Here is a 19,763-nt window from a genome sequence, read left to right as displayed (position 1 = left end):
ATATGTAAACAGCAGTGTGGTCAAACACAACTTTCTCGCTATTGATGCTACATTTTCTTATTTGCAAGACAAAATATACAAGACAGAATAAGTACAAGTTAAAATCAGACTGTAAGTAGAAATAGCATCATCTTGGCTAATGTCGGGTGTCCTTTAGGAAAAAAATCTTCTAAGTACAGGTGGAACTCATTATTTTCAGTTTAATTCTTAAAAAATGTATTGATATTTGCCTAAAACATTATAAAACAAGGGGAAATTGGTTAGAAAGATCATGCAGTGATTCAGCATTTGTAGTGTAAATATTCTGTAAAAAAAAAAACGGAAATGGAAGCTCTTTGCTGTTTTCCATCTTTTAACTTTCCCCACTTGTTTTGTTAGATGAAACTGTCCTCACCAAGAGAGGACCCCAGTTACTGTAAACTGCGACCAGCGTCCTCTTGCCGCAAGAAATAAAAGTTTTAAAGATCCCCTCATGTTGTAAGACACATATAAAAAATACTCTGCTTAGAATAATATGTGTCAAATATGTTTTTCCTCAAAAAATCACCTCATTAAAAAGCTTTCAATTCCATCTATTCCTTCTCCTTTAATGTAAAATCCAGAATTGATGAATATGAAAATATAGTAAATATAAATATTTCAAAAGTTTAACTACTAGACAACAGATGTCTCCTACTTCACTGAAAAGTCCATTGTCAGTGTATGTACACTGGAGGCCTCAAGTTTCCACATCACACTTGTGTAAGTTGTATACTAGACCACGATCATCCTTCAAACTACTTGTGATGTCACAAATCCTGCTCGTTGGCCCGCCCCTTAAACTCAGATTTTCGGTGAGCACAGAGAAACTTTCTACTTTCAGCAGATAAATGTGAAAACAGCCTTCTAGTATTAAACTCTGCACATACATCATTTTGCATAGTGAAGCTTAAACGTCCAAGTGAAATAACAATAGGCAAAACACATTTTTGAGAGGACGGGGGGATTTTAATGCATCGGAACATAAACTCCAGATAAGCTGAACTAATTCTTAAAAACAAGGTAAATCAAGATTTTGGTAGGAGGTGGTAAAAAACCAAAATTCCTTTTATACAGCTAAACATCAAACAAAACATAATAAGATAATAAGATTAAAAATATCCCATTACCGTGTGCAGAACTACCAAAGAACCTCATAAAGCATTCCTTTTGTTGCAAAATGAACAGTCATAATGGTGCTTGCAAAATACTATGGTGCATAATCAGCCATACTTTAGAGTAAAGTAGCTACTGAAGGTTTTCTACCAGCTCAAAATATGTTCCAACAATCAAACCTGTGAGTTATTCCCTGTTGCAGTAAAATATTGACTGAGTCGACTGCTCCGAGTTCCGCTGTATTCTAAACCTGATGACTCTTCCCACGGGTGGCAATACCTCAGGCTTTTTTCAAACACACATGCACACAAGAACGCAGATGTACTCTTCACACACCCGTACATACAAAACACGCCTGCTTCATTCCAACACACACCCGAGTAAAGAATAAATTGCTGCCAAAATTGAGGAAATCTAAAAAACTGACACACAAACGCAGCACACAAGTTCTAGCATTCTCACAGCATCTCAGTGTGTTATATATACTTTGCTACTGGACTGTGTGATGCTCAGTGAGGGGGCCAATTTGAGGGAGATGGGTACTGACGATGGCACTCGTCGCCACATGGCACCTGTCAGTGCCTGTGCTGACATGTGGGACTGAGGTGCACCTCCTCCCCGACGAACGTTTGGATAGGGAGAGATATATGGCAGGTAGCCTTTAAAAGTCTGCCACTTGGCAACACTGCATCATTAACGGGCCTGCTGAAGGCCCGCACTTGGCCGGCTTCCAGGAAAAGAGAGGGAGAGAGAGTCCAGCAGTGCTCCCTCCTCGCTCCATCTCTTTACCGCCCTCCCTCCCTCCATATATCCTCCTCTATCTTTAGAGTACTATGCAAAGTCAGCACTCTCCAACCATCTACCTTTAACACATCAAATGCATGCCTGCCAGCCTCTTTTTCAAACCGAGTTAAAAAAAAAAAAAAAAGAACAACGAGAGAAGTGAAGAGAAGGTGGCAGAGTGTAACCATTGAGATAGCCACCCGGTGGCCTGATGCTGCTGCTCTCATTTGTCCCCATTCTCTCCGCCCTATTTCTCCAATTGCGCTGAAACAAACCGAAAACTCAAGCTCAATTCCCCATCTTGAGATTAGATCAAGTGTCTTCTCCCTAATAAAACCAAATTCACTGTAAAATACCAATTACTGGTAAAAAAAAAAAAAAAGGACCAATCCCCTTAAAGTGAAAGTTGCATTATTAGAGCAGTAAGTGGTGTCTTTATGAGAATGCAAGCTTAGCAGAACATAATAAGCGAGGCAGCTACATGGACATCAAAGAGGCCTACCTCGAGGAGTTGGCTCAAATCACTTATCATAATTACCATTGCTCCTTTTCTACCCCAGGGCCCTGATTCTCAATAAGAAAAAAAAAAAAAAAAAAAGAAGCGGCTGTGATCTAAAGCCACACCGAAATGCCACATTCACGAGATTGTAGTCAATTAAGGATGATCCATAGCCAAAATGAGGAGTGAAATAAATGAAAAGAAACTTAAAGGTTAGGTGTGTGATGGTGAGCATGATCATCAAGAGGGGAACTCGTCACTGTATGTCTTAATGAGTTTCAGCCAACAGTGAGGTACACATCAGGGGAGAATATAAAGAGTGAGGCAAAGGGGTGTTTGTGGTGGTGGCGGTGGTGGTGGTGGGGGGGTCATCGGATTAACCATGCCCTTTACCCCAACAGATTTATGGCACCTTCAATGAGCACCAGGGGAAAAGATGCGTTTGATGTGTTTTACGAGCCGTGCAGGCCGCCCAGTCACTAACCATTACAGGAATGTTAGAGAGTAATCCATGAAGTCGACACCTCCCATAAATGATTTTCTGACAGCAGCGAGTTGCTCTTCAGCCATCCTTGTGACATGCTAGCAAACCTCATTAATTTCAATATCAGTCTCTCCGTTTTGTGAATAAATGTGGGTATACTTGCGTTTGACCTTCTAGCACACCAGCAACTTTTCATGTATTTTCATCATTTTGTGTCCATATCTTCACAATGCCGATGATGACTAGTATGACAAGGCCTCTAGGGAATGTTTCATTAAGGGCCATCTGTTGGCCACCGGGGAAATTGACAGTTGCAGTGGTCATCTGAAATGTTCATTCTACTTTTTCGTACCTCAAAGCACCCCTTCTACACAGACGACGTTGTAGTTCAGAGCGTGTGTGTTGCTTCTCAAGGGAAGACTTTACTCTTCAGTCATAAAAGAAGCCAACCTCAAAGGCAAGCAATGCATATAAGCTATCAGAAGAAGGAATAACATCAAGCCAATCCAAGACGTCACAAGTTAGATGTTTTTAATACAGAGTGAGGTGGTAACTGCATGTGTGCAAACACGATTTTGTATCTAGGAAAGCACATAGATTGCGTTTCATTATTTCTGAGAATGACTGTTAACAATGCTTGGTCGGCCAGATTGGACATTAAAAAGAAAAACCGTTTTAAATTTTGTGTGTTCCAGTGCCTCCGGCGCAACAGCATGTTGAGCTACTTCACTCTAATTCACTCTTCAAGAAGCGCCGATTTTGTCAAAGCTGTAAAACAATTCAGTTCATCTGTGTTGAGTCCTAAACATGAATCATTACAGCCAAAAATGTGGTAAAGCTTTATGTACACCCTATATTTTCTTTTGGTCATGTTTTTCATGTACTACCTATATTGTCTTGTGGGACCTTCTGGCTGATAGAGAAACCTTAAAGCTGCACTAATAAATATTTCCATATTAACAATGGATGAAATGACTATGTGTAATGTGAAAGTTATCGCTGATAGTGACAAACCCACAGACAGTCATCACCTTCACTCTGCGTTTTAGCATCTTTAAACTCATTGTTTTGATGTTACGGGCAACTTAACTGTTTTGGTTGAGACACATACAATCATAGGAGAACCTCTTGTAGTTGTAGTCTTTTGCTCATTAACATTATAATTCCTCCTTCCTTACCTAGAACCCTTACCACAAGTTTCCACTGAGAACCAATTGTGGATGTTAACATATGGAAAACCACAGTTAGCATGGTTCCAGACCTCTGAATTACCACCCACATGATTGGTTTAGTGGTTTAATACTATAGGTCTGGTGTCGTGCCGATTCATTGCTTTCGCCGGTTCGAGAACCAATCGACCAATCAGAACTTTATAAGCTACATCCATGAAAAGTAGCAGCAAGCGTGAATTACATTTTGGCGACAAGTCATTCACACGTTTTTACTGTATCTTTGTAACTTTTAGATGATTTAGATTTACAGTATAACAATAACTAGCTTACCTAACTTCAAATTGAGTTATGTTTGAGACTTTATATTGCACCATACAATACTTTTCCTCCTGATGTCGTCATGTCAACACACTCAAAAACACAAGATTGTCTTCATGTCGGAATGGACTTAATGGGAAGCTAGTAGCCTAAACAGCACAAAGTTGTTTTTTCACTGATTACGTGCCTCTCCCATACAGTGTCTTTGTAGATCTTTTGTTACATTCACATCCTTTACTCAAACATAAATAAGCAAAGAAACAGCTGAAGAAGCAACACAGCTTTGTCGCCATTGTCTGCCATGATGAGGCAACACAGAGAAAGGAACAGATTGTTAGTGGCTTTATAGCAACGTCTAGATTAAGTTGCTTAACCTCATACAACAGTATATATATATAGCTAAAATAGTGTCTTAACATGAGTGGTAAAGGTTGTAAATACTTAAACATCATGTCCATCAATCTCATCAATGAAACATACACTGGTGTACCTCTCTGGAGTAACCTCATTTCTACAAAAGTAAGTACAATATAGAATCAATCAGTCAATCAGTAGTTCTGTAAGCACACATCTTCTGTTACATGCAGTCTCTTGAAAGATGATACACTGGGATCATCTCATCCTTCAAGAAAATCTAGTTTCTGATCATACTGTTGGTAAAACATGGAAGAAGTGCCAACATGCTGTGGTAAGATACTATGATTCATCAGGCATGCAAGTATAGTGCACTGGAGAAATGGCCTCTCCTCTAAAATGTGTGCAATCAGTCTTTCGCATCACATCTTTCAGTCCCATGTGCGTTGGACAGTACGGTTTCTCATCCGTTTGGCAGTTTACATCCAACTATTCTCCTGAATGACAACTAAGTGTAGCAAGCCATTTTCTACATTAGGTGGTAGAAATTCACAAAAATTAACAACTGGATGATTAAAAAGATTTCCTTCAAAATTTGCTTTTAATCTTAATTTATTTAAGAGACAACAATTATGTCTTTAAAGCCACTATTTCAGTGTAATAAAAACACAAATATTTCACTCAATTGTGAATGCTTGTAGAATATTTTTAAGGAAAAGGTTCCTAAAATGAAAAAGGTTCATAAAAAATTATTAATTTTACAAAAAAAAAGGGCCCAAACAGCATTTTTTTTTTTTTACACAACTATCAATCTTACCCACAATATTTTCAACCATATACAACTAGCTGGAACCCAACTGAAAATCTCACTTGTATTCTGCCAAAGACACAACATCCAACAATGAGAGTGAAAACAAACCCTTATTATGTTTCTCTGGCTATAGGTGTTGAAAGGGTTCTTACATTTTGTGCACCCACCATTGGTGTGAGTGATCTAACAAGGAGGGGTGATGAGGAGCTGAAACAGTGTAACAATCGTCATACCCTGTGCCAATTACTTCACATTGCCATGATGGGGAGAATGACCGAAAGTGCTAGATTCCCCCCCAAAACTTTTTTTTTTTCCCCTTCCTGCTCCTTGTCTGGCTTTGGCTTCCATGCTTGGCTTCTTCCCTGACTGTCCACAAGCATTGATCACAGAGTAAGGAGGTCTTGCTAACAGAGCTTCGACCATGTGTTAAGGCTAACAAGGTGAAAAAATAATAATGAGCAAACCCAAAAAAGAGGTCTCTGGCTCTTCTCTGACCTTACTGCGCTGTTAGTAGTCCCAAAACCCAATTCATCCAATATATTAGTCCAGCTGGAACAGATGAGCTGTAAGTGGAAAGTATGGAATGAGTGTTATCCATGACCCTGCACTGCAAAGGGCAGAAATTAGAGAAAAGCTCTTGAAAAGCTTTTGAGTCTTTTTATCTGTGTACTTATCGACATGAATCATCACAGGCTGAGGGAAGAGGCAGAAATAGCTAATACAAAGATGGCAGGTGAACTGAACAACCATTCTCAGTGCAGCAGCATATGGTGGCCAGTGGCCACAGCTGTCATTTTCTCTTGTATTTGTGACTTGAAACTCACTATGAAGAGCTTTTGGCATGTCAGCAAAAGCTGTCGGAAAAGCAAATAGTCATTATCTCCTTCCCAGGCAACTCTGAGCAGCTTGTTGCCTAGCATGAGACCGTCTGTTGATGATGTAAGCCTATGCACTTCACAAGCACCTTCAAAAACCGATTATTTTGTCACTTGACGTAGCGCTTGATGTCTCCATTTTTTGTAGCCTGAATAAAGTCATATCTGACCAAATCTACAAGGAACAACAAACATGAACAACAAATGATAAAACATATTTTCCTCAAGCAGTAAAATATTTGATTCAGTTTTGTTTGTTCAAATTTCAAATTTCGATCCTGACTACTGAATTTTTAATTGGTCACTTTTTGAGGAATGTGCAATGATTATTGCTCCCTCTGGTGGCACAACTCTAACGTACTTTAATTCAAAAGTACATGTTCTACAGTTGAGTAACTCCATTTTATTCATGTGTTTATACCTCTAGTTACAGATTGTTATTTTTCAGATTAACATTTTACTGCACACCATAAACATATAAAATACAATGCTTTTATAAAGATTAAACTGTTGTTTCCAAACTTTTTGGTTTGTTGACCTTTTACAAAAAAGTGTTTTTTGAGTTGGTGCCACTTCAGATGTCTCTGAGTTGTTAGCAGTTCCACTAGAGAGTGATTCCCACTCCACTTCTGAGATGGTTTTATATAATAGTTGTTTGAGGCCCAAAGAGGTAAAATTATCCAATATTTCACAAAAAACAAAGGACTAGAGAAAAAAATACTACAAATTTGTGAAGCAGAACGGTTTTATTCTCCTGTCTTACCCCATTTAGCATCTTTCAAACTTCCAGATTTGTCTTGTGACCCTTAGGAGGGACCCTAACTACTGAAATATATATAAAGTACTTAAAGGGGATGTATCATGCACATTTCCAGGTCTATATTTACTTTATATTTTGTGGCTCTGCTGGAATATCTTGCATGATTAACAGCTCAAAAGACTTCTTATTTATTGTATACTGGCTCTTTATGCTGCCATTTCTACAGCAGCATTTTTACATTCAGTATGTTCACCTCAAGTTTTGGCCCTTTGACCATGTAGACATCCGGCATCATAACAATATAAAAATAACAGACAATCACAAAAAGCATATGTTTCAAGTATTGATACATATATTATTAGTCACAGGGACCATTTTTCTGCAAAATGAGTACCTCTTGCTTTTACTTGTAATAGAGTATTTAAAAAAATGTTGTATTGGTACTTTTACTTTAAGTAAAGGATGTGAGTATTTCTTCCACCACTGGTGTATAAACTGAAAAAAATACTAGCATACTTCACTTCTTGCTCTCCTATTGTACAAATTGTTCAATCTGTTTTGCAGCTTCTTCAAAAGAGGGTCCTTGACTTCATAAAGAGAAGCTCAAGGTTTGAGCTTTCCAACAAAAAGGCAGAACAGACCTGACTGACCACAGAGTGATTTAAACCGGAAAAAACAGGCAGGCAGGCACCTACACCATACTTTTGTTTAGTGTGCAGTATGGGTTAGGAGGGGTTGCATTTTCCATTAATCCATTTACCATACTACACCTCTGCAGCCCATCAAAAAACCTGAACAGGATGCCTTTGCACCAACAACTGCCATCAAGGAAAATTGAACTGATTAGTGACTCTATTTACTCTTAGTTTTAATTACAATAATATCAAGAGGGAGAAATTTTTAGGATGGAAATAAACAAGGGTTGTAAAGGCACAAAATTGCATCATTAAAATGTCATATTCCACAAGGGTGAAACTGGGATCTAATTCATTAAATCAGAAAATTACTCAGATTGAATAGATAGAGAAGGGAGGGGGGAAATAACTTTGAACTAAAGGTCATATATCAACAGACCAAAACTCAAGGGCTTTTTTTTGCAATGATTGGGCCTGTTTGTAATGGATTTATAAAAAAATTGGCTCATGTCTATGGGGTGCGATACATCTCCCCTGGCTGCACTGTCATGTGACATTTGAAGGCCTGAGAGTGACAAATATTTACAAGTTTAATTTAAGACAGCATCATGCCCTCCGTGGCAGGGGAAATTTTGAAAAATAGGTGCTATGCTAGCATGGACACTGGGGATATGACAATCCATGATTAGAAATTGATTTTTTCTTTAACCCCAGGTTCAATTATCGGGGTTTATGTTTGATGGGACCATAATGGTGCCTATCTGCAAATACAGCCCGATGCGGCTCATGTCATTTTGTTTTCTTTTCCATCAGGTTTGATCGAGCTGTAATTGATTCACTAATTGCCTTTAATTATGAAGTAAATGACTTCTTTCTACTATGCAAGTTGGGTTATCTGTTTTTGTGGCTATCAAAGAAGAAGTTAATAAACTGGATGATAGGGTTAATAATCACAATCAGTGCTGTAATTCTAATTAGACCCAAATAAGCATGAAGAAATTGAATTACTTCATGAGCATATAATTGCTTTGTATAACATCTGCAATCTTGATAACAATTATATCACATTATTTGTAGAATAAAACCTAAATCAATCATTCATTTATTACCTTGTATCATCTTAAAAAAAAAAAAATTTGCATTTCTTCCCTTTGCTTTGTTTGTTCTGTGGTGGAGGTAACGCCAGAGCAGCTGCCACTAAGCTGTTTCCAGGCTTAGGGAAATGAATCACAGGACAGACATTTTCCAGCACATTATTTCTAAAAACAAAAGTTCCCAGCTCATCGGGAGCTGAGGAAATGCACGCTGAGATTTCTGCTGCTGTTGTGGTTGTTGTTGAGTTAAACACACCGCTTGCTTTGCCACCCCCAATAAATAAAACATTGAAGTGCTTCAGGAGAAAGGGGGCTGCCTCCCTGCCTGCATCACACTTTCCCTGAATGCACTATGGACGCTGTGTCTCTTCTTTGACACCACACATACACACTGGTTTTTTTTCACCCTTCGGCACCCTCTCACTAGCCCCATCCCACCCCGCATTCACATCCCCCCATATTCACTCTGAAAATATTCATGCTTATTCTGAAACATTCGCTTGTAATCTCCCCAGAGTGTGCATAGCCTTACAGGACACCCAGCACATGTACAGTACAGGACACCCATCACATGTACTGTCATATGAACATGCATTGACATGAATGCCTGCATATATTCATTATTTAACCAGATAAAAGTCTCATTGAGATTAAAATCTCTTTTCCAAAAGAGACCTGGCCAAGAGAGCAGCATAAACATGGTTACAACAATAGACAATACAAGCAGACAAATACAACTGTCAGACACTACTACAAGTGAAAACAATATCTAGTTAACATGCAATACAAGGTCAAGGACAAAAATCCAGTTATGATGCATGAACAGGTGCAATTTTCTAAACGATTTCAGTGAAAATTTAGGGGCAATCACATTTACCAAGTCTACTATTTTCTCAATCCTTTCAAATTGACTTAAATTCCCCTGTCAGCTCTGACAATTTCAGGTCTTCTTCAGTATATTATTCCAGGAAGAAGGGACAGTGTATTATATATAGTATCCAACTTCTTTAGCCACTGGTCAGGTGCATTCATGAAGAGCAGATCACCATAGCTCAATAGATAAGGTAAAAAATAAGGTAAAAAAGTTGCTGAAATCATCCAGATTTGTCCTTGCCTGAGGGGAGAAACAGGATTTATTCCTAAAAAAAGAAACTTAATTTAAGTTCTAGCTTGGAAACAAGGTTTTCAATGTGTGATTTACACACTGACATGAATGCCTGCAAATGCCTGCGCACACAAAGACAAAGCTGAGATTGAAAACAGAGATAATTCTGCTGTATTAATCGCTCGCTTTAATGTTTGAATAATCCCCTCAAACATTTATTGGTTTCCTTCCGGATAATATCATTAATAAATGTTTGAGGTATGAGGGATAAACTAAACTGTAGCTGCGAGGAAAAAACAGGAGAGACTGTTTTACTTCCTAACCCATGGACTGAAACGTGACCGTTCCTAAACACCTAATATGCTGCTCTGTCAGCAGCAGCATGCTCTCAGACTCCTAACCATGTTCCATACAAACACTCGCTGAGTGCACAGTCAAACATCATACATTCATAGATAAGAACCACATGCATAATTGAAACCACACACTGAATGGCATGACATGAGAAAGGAAAAAAAAATATATCAATGCGGCTGTGTCTGGGCACCTCCTTTTACTGCCTCGAAAATAAACAAGAAAATGAACAAAATGGGGGCCCTGAAAAGCCCTATGAAAATTTAATGGATGGATATTATTTAGCTGCACCTGGCTGAATAGGCGTTGTAAGGTTCCAAAGAATTTTCTTTTTTTTTTTTTTTGTTCTCTTGGGTGACGACCACGTAGTAGCATGTGACCTGAATACGAGTGAAGGGTTTCCGCCTCTGTAGGGATTTGTTCAAATACACTACAGTGTAATGGTGATGAGATGTAAGACAGAGAGCAAAAAGTCAACTGCCTGGTGAAATGCAAATGCTGGAAGATAGTTTTGACAGGTTGATATGAGAGCTGATGTTGAGAAAATGACTTTGGCAAAGACTGTGTTTCAGACAAGCTGTTAACTACCAACTACTTCTGCCAATACAGAGGTACCTTAAAGTGCAATGCCACCGATGACCACTAGATGCTGGCTCCAAAAAATCCCTGGCACCAATTGACATCCATTCAAAAAGCGTAAACCTCTCTCTAGAAATACTAGATACTACACCAAAAGTTCCAGGTACTTTGGAACCAGAGGAACTAATCTCAGGGACTAAACTTGGAAGTTAAAGTCCCTGTGGTGCAGTCCTGTTTGCATTTCCACTGCATTTGAGGAACCAGGTAGGTCATGTAAATTAGACCCATGAGGAATTTGACAAAAAGGTGGCCGCATTTATAGACGCAGTATTAACACATGAAGAAACAACAACACAGATTTGTCCTGTTCTTTTTCCTTCTGCATGAGTTGGATGTAATGATTTAATGAAAAGGAGAAATGCAGAGGAGGAAAATGAAACTGAAGCTAAGAGCGTCTGTCTTCACAGTGTAACATCTGTTCATTGCTTGATGGTTTTTTATTTCTGCTTTAGAACGTAACTGCTGTGAAACAATCAGAAAATAACCTTTTATTTCTCTCATTCACTGCTTTGTTCTCTCTGCAGCCGTACCCTCTCCTCGCTCAACCACTGCTGCTCTCTCTCTCTCTCTCTCTCAAGACAACAATGCCTTGCTTTACTTTTAACGTTAACAAATGAAGAGAAATGTCCAAACCTTTTCCTAAACTAGTCCTAAATTGATACAAGAGTACTTCCTTGTTTTGTTAACGAAGCGGCACACAAGTTGAAGCAGCCGTGCTGTGTATGTTTGACCAATCAACTCCGCCCCTAAAGTTCCGGTACTTTTTGAAAGCACTATCCCCCAGCATGGACTTTAGGGGGGGGGGCATGCAATCTCCATGGAACTTAATGTAGACCCTGTAGACCGGGACTCGCACTGAGTCGGACTATTGTTGCAATATTTCAATGTTACTTGATTAGACTACCTGCCCTGTTAGCACAAGTAGCTAACATTAGCCCTAGTGTGCACCAGTAAGCTAGTATTTGATACATTCAAGTAATGGGGCATATTTCCAGAGCATGACAGGAAACAATCTGCACTTCCTTATTTGGAAGGTCCTGGATCAAAACGGAGAAGATGGTGCTGACCATAAGCAGCAACTCTGGCCTTCAAACCGGCTCCAGGGCAAACCAATGTTTGCTACTCCCATCTTTATATACAGTCGATGGTTTCAGAGACCTTTTACAGATACTTATTTCACAAACTTTTAAACACCATTACAATATATACAGAAGGTATTTGAGCGTCAGTGTAAGCTATTCTGTGATCTAAACATTACCTGACAGGTGTCCTCATGTGATGAATTGAAGAAAACTTACAATTCTTTGCAAATGGTAGGCACACAAGCAAAGATCAAACTTTGCATGGCATTACATTTCATGTCACTCTTTGCAATTGCTAATGATTTCATCTGAAGTCATCAGTCACTAAAGATTGGATTCAGCAAGACAGAAAGATGTAAAAATATTCTTTAAACTAAGAAGCGCTTACCCTTGGGTAATTTAAATTCTTAGAATAACTGACTGACACTGAAGAAACCTTTTGCAGCATCAGTTTGCCCCTGATCTGGTCTGACATATTCTCTGTTTGCTCTTTTGCAATATTAATGAAAATGTAATTGCTGTGGTGAAATTACGGTCATAAGCAAACTGTATTCTACAGATTGTATAATCCTCTTTATATTAGCCACTGCTTTCTTTTAGTTCTGCTTCTTACCACAGATTTGTCCCTCCTCAGTGGCAGTAACCACTGAGGACATCCTCCTGCTTACTAACATAGCTGACAGGGTATAATGATGGATTACATTATTAGAGAATATAATGAGAGAATGTTTAACTCTTCACCTATTTCTGCAGTGAAATCAAGTTCACAGTTTAAAAACACTTTTTGTGTGTTTTTGAATGAAGCTTAATTTCACAGACATGTAATTTGCCACTCTTCAAACAATAATAAGTGTTGGGGTTTTATGACCATATGACCAAGTTAGCTTTGCTTGGGTCATTCTCTGGTCTTAAAGCTGCACTAGTCAGTATTATTATATAGCATGAACAATTGGATGGGGAGAAACCATAGACTAAAATATATGGACGTAGTCACTGTGACGTCACCCACTGATTGTGGACTGCCGTTTTGAAGCCACAAGTTGGGAGGCTGTCACCATCATGGATTTGACCATTGCCCTCTTTGATTTTAGGAGCTAGAAGTGACCATATTTGGACTAGCGCTAGCTTTTAGCTTGGTTAGCACCTGTTAGCAGGGTGCATTTACACTCTATGGTTAACTGTGATAATGCTAATGCTAATGCTAAGTTTTGCTAGCAACAAACAGGATGAAAACCATTAAAACAAAATGTACTTTACTGGAAAAACTGAACAGCCGACTCCTTAGAGGGTCTTTTAGTTCAACCAAGCACTTTAGGTGACCAAAATGTCGCAATTAACTTTCATGAACTGAAAATACACTGTGAAATAGTGGCAGCTATGCCTATACTCTATGAATCTGGGTTTAAGCCATGGTTATGTTGCATAATCAAAGTTGTTGCCATGGTAATTTACAAAATGAACCTCACACTGTATTCAAGAAGACTTGAAACTAGTTATTGAGATCATAAACTCATTAGGAAATTGTTTACTGAGGTAATAAATCAAGTGAGAGGTAGGGTCATTTTCTCATAGACTCTCATATAATCACACTTCTTTTTGCAACCAGTGGCTTCACTTTTCAAACCAGGAGCAACCCTCTTGGGAGAAACATGACTCCAGAGGAATGCTTATGTTCATGTCTGCTGGATGCGTGAATAGGCAACTTTTTGCTAATGCGTTCACCATAACAACTGGTTTTAACACTTTATGTCAATGTTGTGTTTACAGAGCATTGTGCTGTCCTCATGTGGCCAAAAAACAAAAAATCAGTAGATGGAGGTTTAAGATTAAATGTACCAATATCAAGTCTGTGTCACTGATGTCAAGTTTCAAATGTAAATGTTCATAAAAAAGCAAGTCAACCTAGAAAAGATCAGAAAAAACCCTAAAATTTTAACCGTCCCCAGCATGTTACAAACATTTTGAGATTTCCGTATCTATTATCTTTTGCAAAACTAGTATTAATGAAACTGTAGAATTGAAAATGATATTCTTTTCATAAGTGATTGATTGACTCTGACCTATTGATAGAACAGCATCTCTGGCCAATGCAGGGATAATAGATGGCCAGATTTACTGCATTTTCCAACAGGAACGAAATAAACCCCTGTCCACTGTGGGTAATGTATGCTGAACACTATGCAGGGTTAGCATTTCTTTAAGTGTAATAGCATCATAAATATCACAGATGAAAATGATTAAATACAATGAGTGAATGGTAGGTTGGTAAGCTAAAAAGTAGAAATGACATAATCCAAGAGAGAAAAATAGTAGCCTGAAAGTGAGTCAGCTCCCTTCTCCTTTTCTTTTTCTCAACTTTTCCTTGGTGAGAATATATTGTGAGGAACAATGGCTAATCCACTGAGAAGATGTCTTGGACTGAGAAAAAAAAGGCTGCTTCAGCAAATAGCAAAGTACAGGAGCAATGACAATTCGCCCACTCCCCCCCCCCCCCTCACACTTTACATACAAATAGCTGTCAAAATAAAATTGCCTATTTTGAATAAGACTGTGCCCGGGACGAAAACAAAAATATATGAAAAGACAAAGCAGCTCACTGGAACAGACAGAGAAAGCATGAAATAAGATATTAATGTGTTCTAAATTGAAAGACATTGTGATATGACTTTGCAAATAAAGTAAACTCATGTCACTTTCATCAGTTTTTTAATATAAATGTTATTATCGGTTTTGAAATTCTTTTCCTGGATGCCCCCCCGTAGAGGAGCATAATTATGTTTTTCGTTCACTGCCAAGTCTTGAACAGAGGTCAATAGAGGGATGACTTTTTGAAAAAGCAAGGTGAGCATGACACAGTTGCTACCATGTTAGTCTGATGGTATAAGTGCTTTTAAGGTAATTTATTACTGTAAACACGTTAAAAAGATGATGCTGGATTATGATCTTATTTGATTGTACTTTTTAAATAATTCTGTATACTATGATATGATATAATTCTGTATGCAAATTCCATATATTACACTACTTGCAACTGTTTTGGGCATGTAGTTTGTTCACATTGCAAAAATGATAAAAATGACGTATATTTTAAAGGGTAGGTTCACATATTTTCAAGTATTCAACAATACACAAAGCTCAGGAGTTATTGGCTACTGAAATCATCAATTCAATCAATTCCTCCTGTCCATACTGGCTATGACATGATCCCTTACTATACTTAAATGTAAGTGATGGGTAACAAAATTCGGTCTTCATTCTGTGTGAAAATGCATTCTACAATTCAGCCAAATCTCATATGAGGCTTCAATAATTTGACAGTGTTTTTAGTATGGAATTCCCTTTTTGTGTTACAGTCCCTCCACTGCAGATCAATAAGTAAACACAGTCTAGAAAACACAAACAGGGAATTTCACACTAATGAGACTGTAACTTTGAAACATTTGATTTGAGTAACTCAGACTGCTGAAGGATTGTATTATGACCACCATCTCTTACATTAGAATAGTGTTAGTATCATCATTTCACTGCCAGTATGGACAAGAGTCACAATTACAGCAATTCAATATACATATCAACATGCAAGTACTGTGTTAAGATGGAATCCTTTAAAATGCCAACATGTTCACTTAAATCACTTGTTTTTGAGTGTAGTTTTGTTGAATAGACATGACCTGAGTCTAAGTTGCAACTGGGGTTGGCTCCAACCTCCCATAACATATGACCTATCCACAGCTGCACTGTCAACATAGTGTACGATGTATTCTTTATGGTATTATTACATAATATGGAGGTCATACACACAGCAGCTTTAAGAAAAATTTGCAGCTGAATCCAGAGTTTGGCATACAGAGAATGAAATCTGAGCTGTGATCACATTAGTCTCCGTCGGTGTAAATCAAAAATCTGATCAGAGCAAAGCTCATGAGGTCAAATTGCACCACAGCCTCTGAGCTGTCACTTAATTTGGTATCTGAGGTGTCATAATCACTGACCATTATTAGCTTCATCACATAATCTAAGATATATGAGGCAAGAATGGCCAAGGCATTATGTTTGTGATATTCATTTTGATTTTAAGCAACAGCCATATAGATAGAATAATCAAGAAAAATGAGATGATTATCCATCAAGGGCATTACACAAGGCAAGAGCCAATTTATCCCTGACGAGAAGGCTCTGAATGGGCTTGATAAATCATCAAGAGAGGGGATATCATTTGGCCTCACAGCGAAAAAACTGTAGCACAAGCATATTTCAAACCATTACGGGCTAAAGTTAGCTCTCGCCCCCTCCCCCTGCCAATCTATCAAAGGGTGTGCAGTCTTTGGTGTGAGCCCAACAGCAGGCTCGACTGTGTGCCTGTGAGGTGCCCTAAAGAACAAATGTTTCATTTTCATTAGTTACGTGGTTGTGCGCGCCTCAGGGCCAGGACAGACTTTCTCACCGTCTGAGTGTAAATCTCTACTGGGAGAATAAGGGATGGAGAAAAGTTTTCATGCACTTTACAGTTTGAACAAGGTTGGATGTGTCACAGGAGAAATACTGAATATCATAAGAGGATATTCATCTCACTTTAAGCATTTTTTCCTGCATAAGAGTATTGCTGAGACGGCTTGGCTTGCTTCTGCAATGATTATCACCCTGCCTGTAAGCTTTGACGTAGTTCGAAATAGGGACTAATGACCAACCATTTGTTTAATGGCCTTGTTTTCGCTCAAAACAGTTTGTTCAAACTTGCTCACATCATTGCCCACAACTATTTTTCATTTATAGACATGAAGAAGGACTAAACAATGGAATTCAAACAAGACTTTGAACCAAGCTAGCACAGCTGTGCTTTGAGCTAGATGCTAGCATTAGCATGCTTACAACAATCTTAGTATGTTAGTATGCTAACATATAGCTCCGCAAAACCTCTTAGGAAGGAGTTGGGGTGGATGGTTGGATGTATAAAGCGTGGAGACTGTGGCATACTGTGTTCCCCATCAACAGTCACTTTGGAAGGCACTGACAAAAGACATATTTCGCCATTTAGGTATAAGGACTTTTGAACATCACAATTCTGTTAAACACTGTAATCCTGTGATAAAGGATGTTTCTTTTCACACTTTTCTGTATTTGCTTTTTGAGACATCATGGTTGTTTGGGGCTGATTTACCAACCAGGCAAAGTGAGCAACTGAAAATTATTGCAAATGTATTTAGGCATATGCACCACTAAAGCATAGTATGTACTGAAATGACAAGTCCCTTGTCTTAAAATGTAGTTTAATAGATATAATGCATACATGGTGTATATTCCTAAATAAATTTATGTTTAATCAAATTACCACTAACTAAATGACACACAGCAAGCCTATGGAAGGTAGTATGCAAGAATAAAGGAATTAGTTGTCTTCTTGGGCTCTTGGGAAAATATAATAAAATTGCCATATGTAGTCTAACATGTGCACTGTACCTGTAGGGTACTGAGGGTCAACAGTGGCCCACAGCTCAACTTCGCCCTGGGACCCCCCAGCGGCCTCCTAGCATCTGGCCCTTTTTTCAGTTTCGTGACAAATTGCAAGACTACACCACTTGTGGAGGAATTAGTATAAGAAAGCATTGAGCAATTAAATTGGAATATTTATGCCTGCCGAGCTGAGACAGTTTCACTCTTTATTCAATTCAAATGTATTTGTATAGCACCATCTCATACAAAAGCAGTTCAAGTGCTTCACATTAAAACAAAAAAATGTGCAAATAAACAGAAACATCCATGCATACACACACATAAAAATACATATACATGCACACATACAAATAAACATACTGTACAAATACAGTGTGTTCATTGAAGAAAATGCTCGAGTGAAAAGGAGGGTCTTTAGTTTGGTTTTGAAAGAACACCGTGTTTGAGCAAGTCTAAGTTCAGCAGGCAAACTGTTCCACTCTTTAGGTGCATAAATACTGAATGCCATCTCACCGGACTTTGAAAGTGCTCTAGGCACACAGAGGAGATTTCCATCTTGTGACCAGAGAGATCTGCTGGGGTTATTAACTGACAGCATGTCTCAGATGTACTGTGGAGCCAAACCTGCAAGTAAACCAGAAGTAAACTTTATAAACCAAAAGGAGGATTTTTGAATTATATTCTGAAAACAGGTAGCCAGTGACGGTTTCAGAGGACTGGAGTTATATGGTCTGATCTCTTTTTGTCCTGGTTAGAACTTGAATGGCTGAGTTCTGGATAAATTGTAATCTGTGGGTTGTTTTGTTTGGACCCATAAACAGAGAATTGCAATAATCCAGCCTGCTCATGACAAATGTATGCATGAGTTTCTCCGAGTCAGATCTCTGGGTTTATTGGAGAAATGTATGTAATTACCAAAAGATCTCTTCATTCCCTCGCCTATTAGCTTATCTACCTTCTTGTGACAGCAATTTCACCTTAGTTGACTTGATAATCCCAAGTCAATCACCCTTGTTCTCTGTTTCTCTTCTCACTCCTCCTCAGTCTTTTATCTGAACCTGTCCGCAGGGCACCTGTTACCACGTGCTCTGGCTTTTGGGGCCAAATTTAGATTAAACAAATGGCAGGAATTTAGACAAATGCACTGATGAGACAAACAACTTTTAAATGCCTGAGGGCTCTGTTTGTTGTTGTTGTTGTTACCGTAGAGTAATTCCCTTCCAAAAAGTAATAACTTTTTCTCAGGGAGGTATATGAAGAAGTGAACTTCTGTTGCTGGATTCTGACATGTCTGGAAGAACAGGGCTTTATGTGTCCCTTTCATTTACACAGAGCTTGTCCTTGCAGGTGTCACTTGATTTGTTGTCCTGCAAATGTGCCATGTGGGCGGCACTCAGACACATACTGGGTGTGAGTGTCAATCTTCCCCTGAGAATTGTTGGAACTTGGAAGAGAGGCTGTTGTGAATTTAAAGTCAGTATAAAGCAATAATAAATACGTGTTCTGAGTTTGTCTCACCACAGAAAAATGTGTAATTAACCACCCAGCCAAATTTGAATGATTAAAAAAGTCGCCATGTATACGAAATTAGGTTTGAAAATCCTGGAAAAATAAGCGGTATTCTCTGATCTGAAACACAGGGGGCGTTGTCCACTGAAGACGCTGAGAGCACAGCCCAACTGAACAGCCTCAGAGTTAACAACGCTCATACCAAACTCCCATATAAAAAAACACAATTTAAAGTAGGATGTTTTGAAAGTGTAAGGCAAGCGACATGGATGATATTTAAAAAATAAAGTAACATTAGGTGCCACTGTTTAATTCAGCACATATTTTGTAGGTAAATATGGACTTATTTCAGTAAAAATGTAACTTAAATGACTAGTTAACAAGTGATTCTTCACCAATCATCGTTATGTTAAGCCGAAGCCCCTGGTGGCTCCACTCATCAACAGATGCTTCAGTAGGGTTTAAAATCACTCCTTGAGCGCTAAAATTTACTGAAAATGGCCCCATTCACCAGTAACAGCAGATTATCCAAAGTGAATCCCAGTTGTCTGTCCGATGAAAGTTTGTAAAACTACCCAGTGTGGAAATAGTAACTGTGAGTATGTGAACTCTAGTGTTTGTATAGTGGGGGGAGGAGTCGTGATAGTAACCCCTCTATGTCATCAAGCCACCATTTCAGGCCCGCCCAAAAAATCCTGAACACA

The sequence above is a fragment of the Thunnus maccoyii genome, chromosome 22 (assembly GCF_910596095.1).
Source record: "Thunnus maccoyii chromosome 22, fThuMac1.1, whole genome shotgun sequence".
In the NCBI taxonomy this organism is placed as follows: domain Eukaryota; kingdom Metazoa; phylum Chordata; class Actinopteri; order Scombriformes; family Scombridae; genus Thunnus; species Thunnus maccoyii.
Note: the sequence above shows the minus strand (reverse complement) of the source record.